The sequence below is a fragment of the Hirundo rustica genome, chromosome 3 (assembly GCF_015227805.2).
Source record: "Hirundo rustica isolate bHirRus1 chromosome 3, bHirRus1.pri.v3, whole genome shotgun sequence".
In the NCBI taxonomy this organism is placed as follows: Eukaryota; Metazoa; Chordata; class Aves; order Passeriformes; family Hirundinidae; genus Hirundo; species Hirundo rustica.
This window is the reverse complement of record NC_053452.1, coordinates 15194200-15215158: the sequence shown is the minus strand read 5'-3', so window position 1 is coordinate 15215158 and position 20959 is coordinate 15194200. Positions and strand designations below refer to the sequence as shown.

The window sequence follows — 20959 nt, the reverse complement described above, 5'->3', positions numbered from 1 at the left end:
ATGTAGTAAATGGATTCATTGACTGTACTTCAATGTGAAGAGGTTTTTATCTCTAAAAATTATGCAGCAAATGAAATATTAGTGGGTTTTATATTGTGCAATCAGCACTGAATATAATTTAATTGCAAAGGAAACGACTTGAAATACCATAGCTCTGATTCAGAAATGCATATCTGTCTGGAAGGGTTCTTAAGCTTATGCTTGATTAACATATTTCTGTGATGTGTAGAACAGGAATGAGTTAAACCAAATGCTTTCCTCAACTGGACCTATGTGGAGAAGTCAAGTAATTCCTGTTGCCTCATGGCTGACAAAAAAATGCAGCTACTTATTTACACAATGAAAATTATACATGATGGTGGCCAGCAGAGCAAGATGTTAAATACATTCAGATAAGACTTTTACAGATCTGAGGTTTATCATCTTGTGACAGATGGGGATAACAAGTGAAAACATACTTGTCATGTCAGGACAAAGAGATTAGTCTACCATCTGAGTAAGCAATGGCTTATTTGCATAATGCTCAATGTACATCTTTTAAAACTGGAAATCTTTACACATTATATCCAGGGTGCACTTACAAAATCTATAAATCTGTTTGAAACAAGTGTTGTAAGCCAAAACCACTTAGCACTCAGGTGCTTAACTTCATCATCAGCCTATTTCCTCAGAACTAAAATAGCAGCATATCCAGACATTTTCCTTTTAAAACTTGTATCTTAACAACAGCAACAGCACAGAGCAGGAAAATTGTGCATGCATTTGATCTTTCATTAGAAAAGTCACTACAAGCTGTGTACTCCTTTTCCATGAGGATAGGTCAAAGCTTAGGGAGATAGGTTAATGTATTGTAAATACAGAAGTCTAGTTTTACCATCTGTCCTAAACTGTCTCAAAGTGTGGCTACTCTCCTTTTTATTGCTTTTTATCTAATTTTATTACATTTTATCTATTTTATTAAATAACTAGTAACAGGACAAGTGGGAATATTTTTAAACTAAAAAAGATTTAGATTAGATACCAAGAATTTTTTTTTTTTTTACTCAGAAGGTAATGAGACACTGGAACAGGTTGTCAAAAGAAGTTGTGGAGACCCCATCCCTGGAAGGCCAGGTTGGGTGGGGCCTTGTGCAACCTGATCTAGTAGATAACATCCTTGCCCATGGCAGGGAGGTGGAACTAGATAATCTTTAATGTCCCTTCCAAGCCAAACCATTCCATGATTCCATAAAAAGTAACTCCGTTTATTTCACTCAATGCTCTCACTCCATACTTTCCAAGTCCATGTAAGGAGACAGTACATAACAACATAATCATAATTTTCTTACTTTCTTTCAAGGTCAACCAAAAATGCTATTAGCATATAAAGGTATCTAAAATCCCTTGAATATGCAGACTTTTAAAGCCAAAGCCAAGAAGAGCTGTACAGTTACACAACTTGTTCAACTCCCAGATGTCCCAAAATCTTACTCTACTGCTGAACAAGACTGTTTTGTGTCAGTCATGATGCAAAAAGAATCCTTGGTCTTTTTGAAAAAAATGCCATATATTTATTTCTAACATCACTTTTTCTTTATGGAATTACATGCCTATTAATTAGGGCTTTTTTCCAATGCCATCAATCTGTAATAATTTATGCACTGTGCATACCACTAAAATCACTGTAAATATCATTTTATTTTAATACACTTGTGGGATAGTTTCACTGTGCTTCAAATGGATCTGCTGGTTTTTCTCTTGATGTCAAAATAAGAGCCAGCATGTGTTTCAGGAGATTTTTGTCAACTTCTTCAGCAAGGACAAAGACAATAGCAGGTCTGCTATTTAAGATTTCACTTACACTTTAAGAGAAATCAGGTTTTATCTTCATTACAGAGAATTTTGTAAGAGTAGTGAAGATTGATGTTGTGCCAAGGATAGGTAATGGACATGGGCAAAAGGTGTCTGGTTTAGGACAGAAGGTGTCTGGTGTGTGGCAAAATCTTCCTCCTCCTGCTCTCCCACCCTTGCTTTCCTCCTAGGCAGTGGTCTGAAATGTACTGCTGTGCCATTAATCTCCAGTTACAATACATCCTGAAACAAAGGCACATTAGACAGGTAATGTCACTGCTGATGGCCTCCAAGTTCTCTTTGCTGCTACTCTTGACTTCAAATCTCCAAATGATGAGTTGGGACCTTCATGGAGTTTATGTCACTGTAGTGTCTGGAGTGAAAAGATTTGTTCTATGTTGATGAAAAACTGAGGGCTTGATCCAAAGCTCATTAAAGTCAGTGACAGCGTTTCTGTTGACTTCATAAAACATTGTGTCAGGTCATGAATGAGGTTCTTATAAGTAACAAAAATGGGAAGGCTAAGAAAAAACAACTCCTTACACCTCAGTGTCACAGATGGAGCTGTTAGAATTGTCCCTAAGATTTAAGTGGCAATGCATAATTCTCCTATTCTTGGTTGTAACAGATGTGTTTATCCAATACAGAAGACAAAGAAAAAGCCTGTCAAGCATGGTGGAGTCATACTGAATACAATAACTGAGAAGTAAGTCTTCAGATCTGAACAATGAGAGGCTCTGCTGTTCTTATTCAGAGCGAATCTTTGCTGCATTTTTTTGTTAAATACTGCCCTTCAAATCAACCAGGGAAGAGCAATTCATTCCATACTGCTGCCACATTGAAGGCAAGGTCACTGTCAGTGGAGCTGGATAAATATAGCTGTAAATCTTAAACTACATAGAATAAACATCAAAGTTATCCATGAGAATATGTGAATTATGGGTTTTTATGAGAAAACTTTCCCTCCTTTATAACTGCCCATTTTGTAGCTCTTCGAAGTAACTGTGTTTCTGGTAAAGGACTAATTAATCCATGCTGATGAATATAGATCTGCCTCTGTCTGAACTGTACAGGGAGTCACGTTCTTCGAATTTCCTGTATTAATTATGAAAAAAATGGGTCGGAAGCCATTTGATAATAGATCCTCTGGTGTTTATATTTCAAGAAAGACAAATATAATAATGTAAAATTTATTACTCTGGGATTGATCTCAGCTTATAGCCCGATGCCCCATTAACTATTAAAAGCTCGAAGCTGAGCAGTTGTTGGAAAAAACCCTCCTTACTATCAGTTTTGGATATGGTAAGAAACAACAGAGGAAGCCTAATTCACTTGCTTTATAAAGGCTTTTGTGCTCTCTGACAAACCTCATAATGTCTCTGCGGTTCTTCCAGGACATTGTCACGAAACCCCAGCCATCACCCTTAGCTCGTGGCGCTGTGATGTTTGGGGTTTATCATCTTCAGAGAATTGAAAGCAGCAGAATTGTAATGTCAAGAATAGCAATGCCATCAGCACAGTACTTGTAAGCAGGCAACTCTGTAACATGCCAGTTATATCTCTCAGCCACAGAATTTACTGCATAATTCTTTATGCTTCCATGCATCTACACAATGTTTAGGAAAAATGTCCACACAGCTCTTTAAAATTCTTACCCATGAAAGCATGGTTCCCATTGTAACAAAATGCCAGTGGTCAAGATACAGTAATGTTTTTTAATGGCCTGGATCTCTGAAGACCTACTTGTTTGCAAAATTCATCTTTATGAAATAGTGCATTCATTTTAGCACAGTCTGGCAGCAACTCAAGGACATCTGCTTACCTCTACAGTATTAAGCAGATAAATATTTTGTTTATAGCCCATTCACTGTATTTATTATTGTTTATGACTGCAAAGCTTTTCAATATTTATTGCTCTGAAGTTCACATTTGATGTAGCTTAATAGTTTGCTCAAATCAACAGCTTTCTGCCTTCCTCATGTTCATCCTACTTTTGAATTTAAGGTATATTGCACTGAAGGGTAATATACATAATTCTATTTATCACATATAATGTAAGTAGCATAATGCTTATTTTCAACATTCACATCAGGTTTCAGGTTCTGATGAAGACAGTGCAATGGTTTGATTGAGCACTGGACCCTCACAAACTATGATTCCATCACACTCTCTGACTGCAAAACTGAAGACTGAAGCCTGTAAAGTTCAGTAATGAAAACTATTAGCTGCACTTTCATTAATAGAAAAATGATTTTTAACTATTATTAAAAATATGAAGGGTAATGACTGCAAGTAACAAGAATTTACCCAATAATGTAATTTTCCTCTTTCTGTATCTTATCAGTACTTCATTGTGGGCTACAATGTGAACCCTCTAATTCCCACCTGTAAGTAATTACTTGCATTGATAAACCTGATTAATCCAGTGAGACTATTTGTGCAGGCTACTATTAATTACCACAAATGAAGAATTTACAATATGGAAACTTATATATACACACACACACACGCAATTGTCCAAACATCCATATGAAGGCATTAATTATATTTGCTATGTTCAGAGGAGCATATAAATATCCATTAATACTCATTTTTACACATCCCTCTATGTATTTTCAGTCTACACAAGCTGAAGTTCAGAAAAATACACAAAATTTCTGTGCATATATTTGTACAGATTTTCTAAGGTAAGTAAAGGAAGGAATGTGTCAAGCCAGAAACATGATATGCCAGGGGGAGAGGAGAGTGTTTCAAAATAATCCACTTGGTGGATTAAAATATTGCTTCTTCCTAGACTTTGACATGTTATTAATTATTTACACAGAAGAGAGAATACATGCCACAGGGTTGAGGTGAGGAGGGTATGGCCATTAGGGTTAACCATGGGAAGGAGATGGAAAGAGATGGAAGAAATATTTCATACTAAAGACCAGATTCAACTGAATGCTTCCTGAAGGCATTCTGATACAGTCTCTCCCACAAATCTGGGCAGGCGCCTGAATATAGATTGTAACTGCTCTCCTGCAAGAGGAGCATCAGGTTATTTAATAGCAGAAGAGGTGTGGAAATTGCATGGGGAAAGAGAAAATGTTCAAAAGGATTATTGCCTATAGCTCTCCAAAGAGCTTGAGCCACAAGGGTAGGAATGGATGTCTTATTTTCTGGCCAGACTCTCTTGGATTTGTGGATAATAGGGACTAGGAGAATATTTATGGTGTTCCTTTGGCCAAGCATGGGAAACCTTGATAAAAGTTCAAAATTTTCCAGGAAAGCGGTTGCTACTCCAAACAATTTCTAGCTAGGTCCTTGTACCAATCTGACTGCGTGCCCTAACTAGGACGGCTTACAAACAGTCTTATTTGTCACCTGTAAGGTCACAAACTGAGCAGCACAATTCCTTAGTAATCCCATTATTTCATTGATTGATCTTCCCTTCTTCCAGAGTAACTATAGGAAAACTCACTGACCAAAGCAGCATTGACAACAATCATTGCTGGGTTTTATTATTAATATTGTCATTAATGACATCATCCCTCTTCAGGTAAAGATGCTGAGGAAAATAAAGCAGATGGAAAATGTTTATCGGCCTCCTGTCAGTCTTTTATGGAACCCACATGTCACTGTGCTATAGCTGAGCTCTAAAATTCAATGTTTCTGTAAGAGAGGCTGAAGGCACATTGTCCCAACATCTCAATCAACTCAATCAGCTGGAGCAATAGTTTTAAAGGAACCAACAAAGCAGTATCTACTACTACTACTTCTAATTCAAGCACAGCTTTACTTTGCATTATAAAACTCCTCTTCCCAAAGCACTAAGGTCACCCTGATTTGCTTTATCAGAGCCTACAGGACTTTTCATCACCCTGCATCCAATTTTTCAGAGAGATCTATAAACCAGTGCTGTGTGTGGTTTACTAAACTCAGCTATGCCTAAGAGCTGTCTCCAGGTAAAGGTCTAAGTGATAATAGAACCAACACAATCCCAAGTCATGCTGAGCATCCTGCCCTTTCCAATGGCATTTGTTGAAGATTCAGGGTACTAACACAGAAGCAAAGTTTTTGTTTTGTTTTGTTTTTTTTTTTCCTCAGACTACAGGGAAAAAAACCCCCAAACCCTAAGGAAACCACTCCTTTCTTGACTTCTCCTTTCTTGCCAGTCTATGGCATTGGTATTTGGACAGTTGTTTATGTTTTACCTTCCATGCAATAATAAAGTGGGTGAAAAAAATACTCCATCCCTGTTCCAAAAGTTTTTGCGATTTGAATTCCCCAGTTGCTATTAAGCTCTATTGATAAATAGGATCAGTAAGTGACAAACAACTAAAATTTGTGAGGAACAATGGCTCAACAAACAGGTATATCTATAAAGAACAATCCTGACACAACTTAGCATCAGTATTCCAAGTCAGCATCATTCTTGGCATCATAAATGACACAGTTATAATAAAAGTTTCAAAGAATTTAAGGAATTCTCCAACTAGAGTGATTTTAATATCTTAAATCAAGTAGCATCTTATACCTCAAATGACCCCATTGATTTAGATTATATCACTCATCTGGAGTAAAGTACTACTCAGTTTGAGTAGGGACATTGAACTAAGAGCCTCCAATTGAATATAATTTTGAGAAGGACCTTAGCTAAGCAAGAGCTAGCTGAAAGGAATCCTAAGAGAATAGAAATTAGGAGTTTAATCTGCTGATGAAACAATCTGTTCATCTGATTTATTACCGAAACATGAGTTGATTAACTGAATGTCAATGGACATGGAAGTGTTATGGCACTGATTCTGTAAAATTATTTTTATTAGTTTTGAAACATCCACAGAAAAAATTCTGTGGTTTGTTGAGCTCATAAATATGTTCGCTTACACAAAAAAATCACTATATGTTTTATGAAAGGATAGTCTAACACAAATCCGACACAGAGTGATGAAAGAAAACTATTGTTCTTATCCAGATGCTCTCAGTTTAAAAATTTTATAGGCTGCCTATTGTCTATCACCTTTCCAGTATGAAAAGTATGTGCTTTTAATGGTATGTGCTGTTTAAAATTCATTTGAAACCTTTCCGTATGAAATGTAAGGTAAGTAATTCCCCCATTAGGAGCCTTGGACCTTGTGCCTGCAATGTAGATGGATAGAAAATGATATATTTTGGAAATTAAAGCCCTGCTTTAAATGTCATATTGCACTCAACATGAAACATTTTAATCCAGTATAACTCTATTAAAGGTAACAAGGATTACAGCATGTCTGATTCTTAAAGCTTGCCAAAAAGATGGAAATTAAAAGCCAAGCATCTATAAATAATGGAAGGTTTTATTCCTCCTCCAACCTTGTCAACATATAGTTAAAGATAAATTTCTTGACACTGTCTACAGAAGTGGAAATTGTGTGGTGAGAAAACACATATGAGAAGGCAATGAATTGAAAAGTGTTTCCGAACAGGTAATAATGTAAAGGCATTGTTAAAGAAACTCCTTGTCTGACCATCCAGGAGCGACTCTGAAGTCACCCTCAACACCACCTGAGCTGGCACTGGAGACTCTTCCCACCTACCCCTCCACACTCACACGAGCACACCAGATCTCCCTTACTGGCTCCACACTGGATTTCCCATAGCAGAGTCCCAGACCCCCAGAGCCTTAAAATACTTTAGTCATGGTGCAGTAGCTAACAGAATAGAATAACAGAATAACAAAATAAAATATAGCTCAGTCTCAAGGATGGGATCCTGAGCTTTTATAATCTTACAATCCAAGTGCGCCAAACTCTTATTGTGGCTGGCTCCTGCTGTCCTGAGTGTCCGATCCCGTTCGGGCTCAGGGTCAGGTTCCTGGCCATCATAGCCCAAGACTTGCAGCTCACACTGCAGCTACACACCGAGGCTACCTGCAACTAAACCTACTCCTCAACACCATTGTCACATTGAAATCAGTATAGTCAAGTACTCTCAAAGACAATAGGACTATTCCAGTCTCCACACTCCTGACACAGAAATTGTCAAGGCCTAAACTTCAATTCAACCACAGCTTGCAATAAGTTCCATTAAAATAAATTAACTGCACATGCACCAATTTGCTCCTTATGGCTTATTAGTTGTTCCAAATTCCAAAGTGAACACAGTGAAGGGGCTGGTTAGTTGAAGGGATTTGTAACAGGATACAGGAACTAGGACACTTAGCTCAAATACTATGCAGGTTGATAGACACCAAATGTTGTCACCATCTGTTGGTGCCCTATGTGAAATCATTCAGTGGTTCTAGTCCAGGGATTTCACCAAACTAACAGATACCTGGCAAAAGTTAAAAATTCCCTAAACCAAATAACTTGAGCTGTTAGAGTTCCCAAGCTTGCTGACTCAGCTGGGAAGCCAGTAAGCTGAAGGCTTAGAAACTAGGACCTGAGCATCTGTCACAAAAGCAGCTCTGCACAGACGTGCACATAGGCCAAAAACTGGTAAAAGAAAAAAAAAAACTAAACTAAATTTTCTCTGTACAGGTCCATCAAAAAGCAATGTTCTCATCAGAGAAATAATAATTATTTGTAAGTCATTGTTTTATGCAAAACATTAATGCCTGAAGTTATGTTTTTATTCAAGCACCTACAGCAGTATCCTGTATCCTGACTCTCAGAAGTGTCATTGCATTTCCGGCAACCTTTAAAAATAACCCCCCTCTTCTTTAAATGGGGATCAAAACATTTGCAATAATTTGGCTTAAGTCATTTAACAGTGTTAGAATGGACAGAAGCTCGGCTGCAAGTGCCTAGCATGCTTCTAGGCTAAAGTCTTTATTTCTTATTGGCTTTCTCACTAATACAATATTCCAGCTGTCCAATCTTGCATTAACTTAGTTATTTTTAACTGATGTTTATATTATATTCCTTGCTAAATTGTGCATCTCATAATTTAATCTTGAAAAATCCTTAGAGAGCTTTCAAAAGTAGCCAAAATTTCTCTTGGAAGAAAGGTATAGCATGCTGAAAATGAAAGCACTGCTAGCTGCAAGCCTGCTCAAGTCACTGAAAAATGATCCACGCCCAAGGATGTCAGATGCTGGACTAAGATAAGAAACATCACAAATTACAATGTTTGCTGAAAGGGAAGCTTCTGCTAAGAGTAGATAATTTGTATTATGGGCAATGTGCAGTGAAGTTTAATTTTGCTTGTTTGCAAAGGCAGTGAAGAGTAGTAAGAAGTTCTGTGGCATACATGCTCTCCTACTAATTACTCAACTACTGATATTTAACAGACAAAAATATTCCTTTGGCAGCATTTCTGAATGTTTTTGAGTAGACAGACATGGACTATAGCTGAAGAAAAATAGAAAGAGTGCAGTTTCTTAGGGATGTTACATTTCTGAAATGCAAAAATAGCAACCATTCTTCTTGCAACAAAAATGAAATCAAAGTTAAATGCAAGAGTTGAAATCTTTGGAAAAACAACAATCCTCCCTGAAGCACATGAATCCACCCCTGAAGCAGCTGTTCAGAGGCATCTCAGAAAGAGACCTGGCAACAGAGAAGGACTAATGAGCAAGTTGCATAGTGACTGAAGTCTGTGTGTCATTGTACCATCTCCCTAATTCCAAACATGAACAAAACTTTAGGATATTTCATTCTATATATAACCAAGTTTTAAAGCCAGAGCTAGTCTTCAGTATTACATGCACTCAAACCTCCAAAAAGTATCAGGTAAAAGAGGAACATGATATAAAAGTGTCTGCTTGGTTGTCTCAAAGAAGCCTGAAATAAGAACCCAGCAAGTAGCTACAAATGATACTTTATTTAGAGAGTTTCTGCAGTCATTATCTCGAGGATTGACTTTGGCACATCAGTGTTTACTGACATTTTCAACTCTAAGCATGAAACAAACGTGTTTAATAGGGGTACACAGACACAGCTGTATTTGTTACTTGAATCTTTAAGGTTATTAGACCATTATAATAAGAGCTAACAGGGGCCAGCCAGGTTGGCCCCAATTCACCTTCCTTCCCACTTCTTTCTGTTCTACTACATAATAGATTTTCAATTGCGGCCTGGCACAGAAACACTACATGCTTTGTCATTATGATAATTGCTGTCATTCTTTGCAAAGTCCTATGGTGTTTGTAAGCAACAATTCTCTACCAGATTCAGAGGATAAAGAGCTGCAGTGAAAATATGCATCTTAATGCTTTTCACTGGGTTACTTAGTTAAGTAATCAGAGAGCGTGGCTTAATCACTGGATTCCCACAACAATGTTTGGACAAAAGAGTTTTGGACTCCAAATTGTTCAAATCATTTTTCACCAGGGACTAACTCAAGTGTTGGCTCTGATTCTCCATAAGCCAGTGCTATCAGCTGTAAATTAATCACTCATGTATGCAAGAAAGGTGAGCAGTTAATCACCCCTCTGAAGACTAACCAGACTAATTAGTGCAGTGATTTTGAGTAGGCCACTCACTTCCAAGGGCCTGTCTGGAGAAAATTTGATTGCTTTTTAATATTCTGAAGCTGAAGATCAGTATTCAATAGTCGGAAAGCCTTACTTTAAATACACTACTTTATAAATAACATATACAAAGATTGTCAGAATCCTTCAAAACTGTAAGTGATACCAACACATGTGGAAATAATTCTGTGAAGTAATATGCTCAGGGAATAGCCCATTTTTCAATGAGCGTTCTAAGTTTGCTCAAAAAAGTATTTTCTTACAGTAGTTCTGTAACATAAAAACATACTTCTAGGTAATGTTTCTGCATCTCACACAAATATTGATTCCATTGAAGACATGCAAATATTAAGATAGGAATTGAATGCTATTTGATTGAAATTTCTTAAGCTAAATTTTAAGTCATAAGAAGGCTCTCGGTCTATCACATAATGAACATCAATCAGAAGTTAAGAATCATTATTTAAATCCAGAAGGTTTTGGTTCATATCCTGTTTAGTTCTCAAAGGACACTAACCTACTCACATTGCTGGAGTCTCGTAAGGAGGCTATTCAATGGGAGGCTGGCTTTGTGATGATATTACCAGCATTTGTAATAACAATGCAACCTAAACACTGCAATTAAACAACAGAGTAGTATTTTTGGAACAACCCCGCTGTTCTAAATGCATTGTGAATATTAACATATTTCAGTAAATTAGTTTGTGGCTCATATCATAAGCAATTACTTACTGGTTAAATTTTGCTGATATTAAATTGGCAAGCAATTTGCAAGAACTAATACATACCATAAAAAACTTCAAAATTCTCCATAAATTCTCAAAAAAATTCAAAATCTCCCTAAAAATTCTGTGTTGTCTCTTCCTATCAGTTATCTTTTTTCAGCAGTAACTGGATAACTAACTACCTGAGGCTCTGTGACAAACTCTTTATAAACTTCATTTTGATTCTGTGGAGTAAATCATAAATACCTCAGGCCAAATGCAACAGTAACGTCTCATTCATACTGAAAAAGAAAGTGTTTTCATGCTCATTATTGAAAATAATAGTTTAGAAAATATATCAATGTGAAGTTCAGTTCTTTGCACTCAAAGCTATTACTTTCCTGATACAACACTGTCAGATGGTGAGGGTAAATTAACACCTCTGTCCTCAAGATACAGCCAGGAACAGAACAAGACATGGAGAATCTGTCCTGCTTTTAGCAATAACAACAACATAAGCCTATTTCTCTTCAGTTCAAGAAAGTAGTAATCCGAAAGCAAATAACCTCTAAACTAAAACCCCAAGTTAGGAAAGAACCAGGACTGCTTTTCTGAAGGACACTTAGTGAATGTGACAGACATTCCCAACCAATGGTGTTCTTTGCCACAGAAAATATGCAGATCAGGTAGTAGTGCAAGACAAACATAACCCAAAGATCTTTGTGGGGAGTCTAAAACAAAGGGAACAATTTGCTTTGTTCCTTAGCTGCATCTTGGGCCCAAGTTTCAAATGAGAAGCACAGCATGTCTTCTGGCTGCCGCAACACCACTGCTCAGGTTGCTCCACATGCAGAGATCATGCCAGGGAGTACAACTAAGGATGGGGGCCAAATGAGAGGGTATGGAATAGCTGTACTATGATGCACTTTGTGCCAAAGTCTAGTTGGCAAGGTGCAATCAGTCAAAGGTTGAACTCAACGACCTTAGAGGTCTTTTCCAACCTGAATGATTCTGTGAATAGGTTATCATTTTCCCTGAGTCAGCCTGCACAGCCAAGGAGCAAAGATCCAGCAGCTGACAGCACTATCCTCAAGACTTCAAAGCTGTCCCTATATACAGGATGGGAAATCTGATCCTTGTGTTGCTGGTCAACTGAGAGACCTCAGTATGCCCAAGTGAGATTTCAGTCCCATGTTTCAGAAATACACTTGCCAATCCCTGATTAAGCACCTATTGAAACCCACACCCCTCAGCTAAGGGTATGAGACTGCAAACTACTTATATGGGTATTGTGCCTGTCTGCTTATGCAAAATTGCCTTTAATGCAACTGTGAACCTTAACGGGGAACCTTGGGAATCCAGCATACCATAAACAAACCACAGAAGTTTAAGCAATTCCCAGAACACATTTCTAAAAGTATAACTTGTGATCTCAGGTCTCAATCTTTCAAGCTACATTTCAGTCTGGGAACCAATTACTATAACCATCTTATCTTACAAATACTGCAAATACTAATGCACCCTTAACTCCAGGAGCTCAATGGTCCCTGTCTGCTGTGCTCAACTTTGTACTCTGCTGTTATAGATTATTGGGTTGAAAATATCTTTACTAAAAATAGGCATAACTTAAAAAATATTTTATTCAGTTCTTAAATATATTTTCTCTTATTCAAAGCTGGAGCACTTGTAGCACTTTTCTTATCACTACCTTTAAAAAATGCATTTCTAAATTATTATCTTTTAAAACCAAATCTTCCAATTAACTTTGTGGAGTAAAACCACAGACTTTTGCAGCTAAAAATGATGTGTGCCTTGGTCTCTGAAACAAAGCAATGAAGTTCTCATCTGATTAGCAAAGCCAATGTTTTGTACCTATTGACCTTGAATAAAAAAAAAAAAAAAAAAAAAATCAGCAACTGTTTGTAACGAGAGTAGGGCTTCATTCACTTCATCTTTCCCCTTTCATCAATCCTCCATTCCCTTCTTCTAATCCTAATTTGCAAGAGTTCTGACAAATTATTTGGTTTCTAACAGTATTGTAGCCATTGTGAGCAGCTCTCAGAGCCACAGGCCACATCTCCAAACTATTCTCCTTCTTCTGCTTGGGGAAAAAAATACCTTACAGCTGACATTCAATATCAGTGTCCTCAAGCTACTGTCTCCTTGTGGGCTAAAAGAGAAGGAATGGAAGCACCAAATTACACTTTGATAAATAAAAAATGATGCATAACAGCATACAAGGAAAAACAATTTTTTCACAAATCCCAAAAGAGCTATTTCTATATTTTCTGGAGAAATCAGACTCATCGACATTCAGGATCTTGGCTGTCCATGACATTTAGACACAGGATTGTTAAACTAGAGCTATAATGAAAAATGAAAGAATATTTATTTAAACAGCAATTTTATTCATTCCAATTAAACCTCCTTAATGTTTGTAGACCCAAATATGTCTTTTTCATACCCGTATTATACTTAACCTTGGCAGTGATGAAAAATGTCATATTTCATGAACCAGGTTTTTCCCTAAAACCTCATAACCTAATAATATCAAAAACTAAGGGAATCTGAACTTTTACTAAGAAGAAGTAGATTGCTAAAATTAGCAGTTGAAATGAGATTTTGTATATGTGATTGCAAAATAACCAAAAGCCACCTTAAAAAATAAGAAGGAACTCCTAATTTGCAAATTCAAATAACAAATGCATTTTTATGCTCCATAGTAGCTTTTTATCCTCTCTCAAATTTAAACTTGCACGTGAGCACTTCCCTACACAGATTAGGTGTGGGTTTAAGGGAAAGCTGAAGGTAGACCTATGCCTCAAATAAAGGAAAGATACAGAAAAAAGTTTTGGATTTGAATTGCACTACGTCTCTCCAAGAGTAACATCAACAGAATGAATCTGACGCTTCTAAAAGAGTTACGAGAGGGCACAACCAAGGAAGAAAATGTTATGAAGTAATTAACATTACCCTGTGAGCCTCTTTATACTCATGCAAGCAAGCATCTTTAAAAGATGGTGGACCTAAAGAACAAATCGTGCTCTAATTGTGCTTGTGGCTGGAGAAGTCTGCTGTTGTTAGGTCAAGCTGATAAACTTGACATAATTGTAAAGCGCAGCCAAATCACATGCAAATCCTCTGAAATCATGTTAAACAACCCTGGATCCCTCAAATACTAGATACTGTTAGCCCTCTTCCCTAGGTGTGTGTCCCAGGCAAGTAGTGTCCAAGAGACTTAGTGGTACACTGCTTCAGGAAGCTGATGCAGCTCAAATGATGTCTCTTCCTCCTCTGGGATAGCCTGGATAGCCCTTTCTGAGTGCTGTGGGCTTAAGCTGTCAGTGCACTTTCCTCCCTGGCACCTGTGTCAGGGAACACTTAAATATTTTGCGGATATTTCATCTGCTCAAGGGATTAAACCCATTGTATGAGACAAAACTGATTACAAAAAAGAATGAAAGTCACAAAACTGCAGCTAAATGGAATCCATGAGGCTCTCCAGTAATGCAAACACAGCTGATAGTCAGCTTCTACAAAACCTACCTAATCAGAGCTGTTATCAAAATGACGGTCATGTTAAATAGTACTAAGCACACCCTGTACTTGTGCTGATATTCATGTTAATGTTCATCAAAGTAATTTTTGTTTTAAAAGAGATGATTATTTAGTACCATTATCAGTCTCAGCCTCAATACTCTGCTGTCACTAATATGCAGAGACCTCAGCTTCAGAAAAGGTTTATTATCTCAAGGGCTGCATCAGTATGAGCACCATATCTCAGAAAAAATACAGATTCGGCACAAAAAACCCCCTATTCTGTTTGGGCAAGACACTGTGCCCCTTAGTCTTCCCTTTAGTTGAGGTGGTGACCTGGATCCTTCATCGATAACTCAATTTATTAATTCTGTACAGCATATAGTAAACTGCTTTCTGTAGCAATTTTCACTGGTGGAGGAGAGCTATTGAGGAACTTTCCCCCTTCTTAAAGAAGATACTTTAGCTGTCGCATTCTGTATAACAATCAATGTTTTCCCTTGCTTTTTTCAGCTGTTTTCCAAGTTGGCAGTCTTAAGAAAGCATTTTCTAAAGAAATCAAATTGGTATGTTTTCCTCATGCTCTACTATGCAAGGTTTTATAAGGGAATAAAGTGCCATTTCATCTGAAAAGATACTCTGAACTATTATATTTTGCGTTTTTCTGCCTCAATATGTTTCATTTATTTACTTGCACTCATGACAGATAGTAAAAGAGCAAGCAGCTTGACCTTTGGACAACTGTCAAAAAGCCCAAGTCTGCAACTACAACAACCAGTGTGACCTTCTTCTCTATCTCCAGCAGCCAACAATCACACACAAGGAAGGGGAAAAAAGCAGCCTGGCCTGAGTAGAAAACTGGACTAGGTCAGATAACACAGCCTGTTCCTGAAGCACTTGTAGATGAGCACTTTGTGAACCCTCTCAGAGCATCTGGGACCTACCAGCTGAATTCAGAACTGGTCCCTGTGATTGCCCTGCCAGCAGCCAGCAACTGCCAGCTTTTCCAGAAGAGATTTATCCATGTTTCTGTCGCTCTGGTCTCTGTCACCTCAGACTGGATATTGCATATCATCTGTTTTTTCTGAGGGCACCATAAACACCTTATTATTTACTGCTCCATAATCCATATCCAATTTTCACAGCTGCATGTGCATAGAGCTGGCAGGAAGGCTTTTGAGGGTATAGCTCCATGCACAGAGACCTGAGAATCTGCAATATTTACACCACTAGAAACCAGGGTAACTACTTCCCAGCAGTGCACTCACTGCACCAAATGGGCTGCATTATAGGCCAGAGTTTGCTTCCAAGGTCAAGATCACCAAAACCATTTATTGCAGCAGTGCTGGGGAAGTAACAACACAAAGAGGATATAAACGAAGAGGAAACCTATCATGACCACTGTTAATTCTCAATAGTTATTCACTTCAAGCAAAAGACAGCTTTATGTCAGTCATTCTCTTAGAACAGCCACTATATTTTCTTACTCCTTTCTATAGTGCATCAAAAGTGGCTTAGTTTTATTAGAAGAAATATTCTATGCAATATCCTATGCCATGCAATATGCTCCACGACTCAGAGGGCATGTGGTTGATTTTATTGATTCAGTATTCACACTTCTGTAACCCCCATTATTGCTAGCAGAGCAACTGGAAACTGCAAGCAGATTCTAGATTGATAGACTCCAATATTTCTAATTTTCTAAAGTATACAGGTAGCTTTATTTCTTTCCCTTGCCTTTTTTTTTTTTAAAATTTATTTTCCTTTCTAGTAAACCGCTACTGTGGGACACCTACTCAATGGTACTCTAGTTAAAAATGGACAGAATTCATTCCATTAGAGGCAATTATTGGTAATATTAGGATTTTACAACATGGATAGCATAATCTATCCTTTGCCTGAAGTAAACACTCTTACAGGAAAGTCCACAGGGAGCGTAAAACTGAAGCATTTTTTTAAAGTGGTGAATACTAATCAGATATATAGCTGGAGGAAAAAAATAATGTTATAACAGGAAGACACAGCAAGTAGACCACAAGACAAGCATGATACCAAGAAATCAAAATATGACTGTAGCATATACTTTGGAGCAATAAGAAGGGGGAAAGAAATCAAGGACAAACTTGCAGGAGGAAAATATGTCTGTCACTATTAGGAGGTAGAAGAGAAAAGCAGGACAGAAATGTAAAGATTGAATGCTTGCACTGAAATCAACACAGTGGGAAAGACAAGTCAAAGATTTCCCAGCTTATGTCTCCAGGCTCTGTTACAGCTCAGGAAGAGACTACCAGGGTTTCAAGCTACCACCCACATTGTAATGATCAAAGGATACCTGGATTCTTATGGATCTTGTTGGGGAGTCTTATGGATGTGTTGCAAGACACCTAGACTGTTTATCACCATATGTCTGCTATTCAAACAGGTCCAACTTTCCTGTAATCTTCTACCTCTTTATTCTATGGTTTTTCCTACGTTTGTGCTGTGCTGGTGTTGATGCTATCGCATTCTTGTCCATAAAAATGTTAACTACACTTGGGACTTCTATAAAAATACTTGGTAATAATGCAGCCAGTCATTTACTGAGTTCAGAAGCAGAACTGTAGCAAAAAGTGCACAATAACACTGCCTATTAGATTATCTGAGATAATAGTCTCATAAATTGTGACTATGTTTAATAAGTGATCAACAGTGACTCTTTCTTAATAGGCCTATTACAAGGTCATCAATAGAGGATAAGGGAAAAAATAGTGTCTACAGCCGCTACTTGTTTTGAAGTCAGGTTTCCCGCTTAGTATTAAACCAGAAAAAGAAAAAACTAAACCATTCTGTATGCATACAACAGTGTCTGTAGTATTAGCAAATACCATTTAAGACATCTCTTAATTTCTGCCTCTTTTCATGTTATTAAGTTAATCTGACAAAGTGAATGCATTCAAAGCAGAAGTATTGGTCCCAGAGACGGTTTCTTTTCTCATAAAAACCAAAGTAAATAGGAATAACTCACTTGAAGAGAAAAAACCCCAGTGTAATAAAAAGAGATTCTCTCCAGAGCCTGTCAACTGGAAACACCCACTTGGAAGGGGGTGCTATATATTCTGTGTTACCTCCCGGGGTAGACACAAACGAAACAGGATGAAGCTGCCCTTCTTGGAGGAAAGGTGTGTAACACATCTCCAAGAGTTGTGTCTCCCTTTGTTGCGTTAGCTCTTTCCTAAAGAGCTAACTGGCAATGGAAAGAATTCCTCCATGGGTTGCCTGACTGCCTATGGCTAGTTTAAACACAATGCCTGAAATTTAGATGCCTGCTCCAGATGAGACGATTCACACTTCCTCAATAAATCCCAGAGCTATTTATTCTGGTTAAAAGCAGGCAAGAGCACTGCCAACAAGTTCAGCTGCATGGGGAGGGGCTGATTTTCACTGCTAAAACAGGTGGGAGAGGAGGAGCAGTTCAGAGGACAATAGGCCATCAAAGAAGAAAATTCCCAAATTGTTGATGACAAAAATTATAGCAAGAACAACTTTTAATAAATAATTATTTAGGCTTTGTTAATTGATCAACAGATGGAGACAGGCACTAAGAACAAAGAGGCTGTGAAAGGAAACCACAAAAGGTTTTCTTTACACCAGCCCTGAATTTGTACAGTGCGAAGCTTACCATAAATTTTGTAACTTTGAAAGTTTAACTAAGAATTAGTTCTTGCAAAGTAGTTTGTAAAATTCTGTAGCTGTAATTGATTTGCAAGGATTTTTCCCTTCAGTTCATACACAGGTAATAGACAGCACAGGGAGCATTCTGCTAATCAATCTCATCCTCAGTCTTGGATTTGTATCAACCCAATTTTACCTAAGCTAAATCACTGCTTCAACAAAAAAAGCCAGAAGATGAATATTTGAAGAGGAGTAAGGTGGTACATGAGACCTCCTCCAAGACCAGGGGGAAGCCCAGAATAAATGCCCAGTAGAACAAATAACAGATAGAGAAAAAAAAGAAGAAGAAGGAAAAAAAAAAACAAAAAAACCAACAAAACAAAAAACAACACAACAAACACCAACCAAGCAAACAAAAAAACCCTTGCTGGTAAACAAACAGAAAACATCACAACAAAAATGTCTTTGGTAGTAAAAGTGAATTATCATATTTGCCTAAGTTCGAAGAAGGTAGACTGTCTCTAGAGATACAATTGCATTGAGCACAGCCCTATTAAATTGATGTCAATTATTATTTAAGGAAATCAACATCTGTGTTTCCTAAAGGAGGATAATGTCACATGATGAAATGTGCATAAGAACACAGAAGAGTGCAGCCTAACTCTAGGCATCAAAGTAAAGTGACCTGTGTAGGATCATAGACTGTTTCAAAAAGAAATTTCACTCTCCACAGAAGATTATTCAGAGCATCTGTAATTTGAATATATCCAGGAAATATATAAGGGGATTCCAAACCCCTGAATTAGGTCTATAAATCAGAGCTCCAAGTAAGACTGTGAGTACTGTCAAGATATTCCATAGGCCCAGTTCCATGTTTCTAGAAGGAAAAGTGTAACGTTCATGGAATAACACAGGTGCTCTACTTTCATGATCTGTCTTATCCCTTCTAGATCAATTAAAATTTTCACCTAATGCATTAGGAATTAAATGCCCACCTGCATACTAAGAAGGAGTAATAAAGTCTTCCTTTTTTTTTTTTTTTTTTTTTTTTTTGTTAATGAATAGGGATGAAACATTTTCAGCAGCAGCAGTTAGCATCCAATTTAAGTACATTCACTGAACTGTCTTGCTCTTTGCAGCTGAAAAAAAGATACACACAGCGGTTGATGAATGACTGCAGATGAGTAGGTACATTAAGCCTACACACACTGAGCCTACAGCAGCCTGAGTGGCTGATGCTGTTTGCATTTACTAGAAAAAGAAGGGAAAAAAAAAAAATCAAGAGAAGAGGGTCTGGGAGAAACAAAAAATAGGGAAAGTGCAGTGTGAGAGAATGCGTATTACACCGCTAACAGAATCAAAGAGAAATCCAGCACAGCCTGAGAACACAGCAGGAAGGGGGGATCTGAAGGCATCCTTTTTTCACAGAATGTGAGACAAAGTTAATTACTGTGAGTTTCAATAGTAGAAAGAAAGACTATTTCAAAGCCCAACAAGATACGTTGGACACTTCCTGTGGGGCATTACAGGATTCATGTATTGACCAGAACATCAAGAGTGAGGATTCTAAATTACAAAACAAAAACCAAAACCAACAAACAAAATTTAACACCTGATTAAATTAAGGAAGTGGATTACATGCTGGAGAATAGCTGGAAAGCATGGAAAATAAAGGGGAAAGGAGAATAAAAGTTGTTAGCTAGCAAGATGAAAGATCTATAGACAGGCAGGTAGAGGGATAGACAGAAGAAAAAAAAAAATAAAAACATCATAGAAACTGTATCTATGGCAACACTGAAATAGAAATTAGTAGACATTTTCTGCATTTTGAAGTCTGAAGGCTGGAAGAAAATCAAGACACTTTGCAGCTATTTTTCTGTGGTCTTGCATTATAGAAAACATGTCAAGAGACAGAAAAGAGAATATCAATCAGGTCAGAAGAAGGGAAATAGAACATCCTTCTTGCTTCCTTAATAAGCTTCACTTTCTAGTCCTTATTCTCTAAACCAAGGATACCATACATTTTTTCAATAAAATTCTTTTTTTCTACGAGATAATGGTTGGATATGAGGAATTCAATTTGATCAAAAGAATGTACGTTTTATATGAATTGTATCAATATAATTTTTTTTAAAAGTATTTAATTAATCTAAAGAATATAAATGAATGGTTTCCTTGATTGCCTTTTCTTTCAAAATGCACACCAGAACCAAACACTTTTATTTGCACACTGTCAAATTTGGTCCCTATATTTTTTTTTTTTTTTTTCAAAATGTTAGGTAAATGCATGTAATTACTGGCATAATTTGTAATCTCTTATAAAATGCCACAATATTTTCCACTAGAATTTTGTTCCTCCAATGTATTGTGCAGCTTGTATTTCAGATTTTCTCTAACCTGTTATCATTCCTACTTAAAAGGTAAGGCTTGACTTTTCATTGCTTTGTTCTTTGTTCAGTCATTTATACATGAGCAAGTGGGTGTGAAGTGCTGGCAGATACGCCAGGCTGCTTTGCACCGCTTCTAACAGCTTGCAGAAGGAGAAAAGGCACGGGATACTTAACCTTACACTTCTGTTTCAACAATTTAGGCACTAGTATTCAAGACTCATTTATCAGGCTATCTAACCAAAGTTAGAGACTTAGAAGCTAACTGTCAGGCATATATATAGAAGGCCACTGTAATGGGATTTTTAATCTATCTATTGAAAAGAAATAAGGTGCAAATGGTTAGTGAACTGCGAATGAGGAAAAACATAATTCCAGACGAAAAAATAAATTCATGCCCTAAGCTTCAAAAGCTC

The 20959-nt window shown here is 37.3% G+C and overlaps 1 protein-coding gene across 1 annotated transcript in view; it reads right to left on the bottom strand.

Annotated features, from left to right (window-relative positions):
* Positions 1-20959, bottom strand: part of NRXN1 (neurexin 1) — a 698461-nt gene that overhangs the window by 234128 nt on the left and 443374 nt on the right.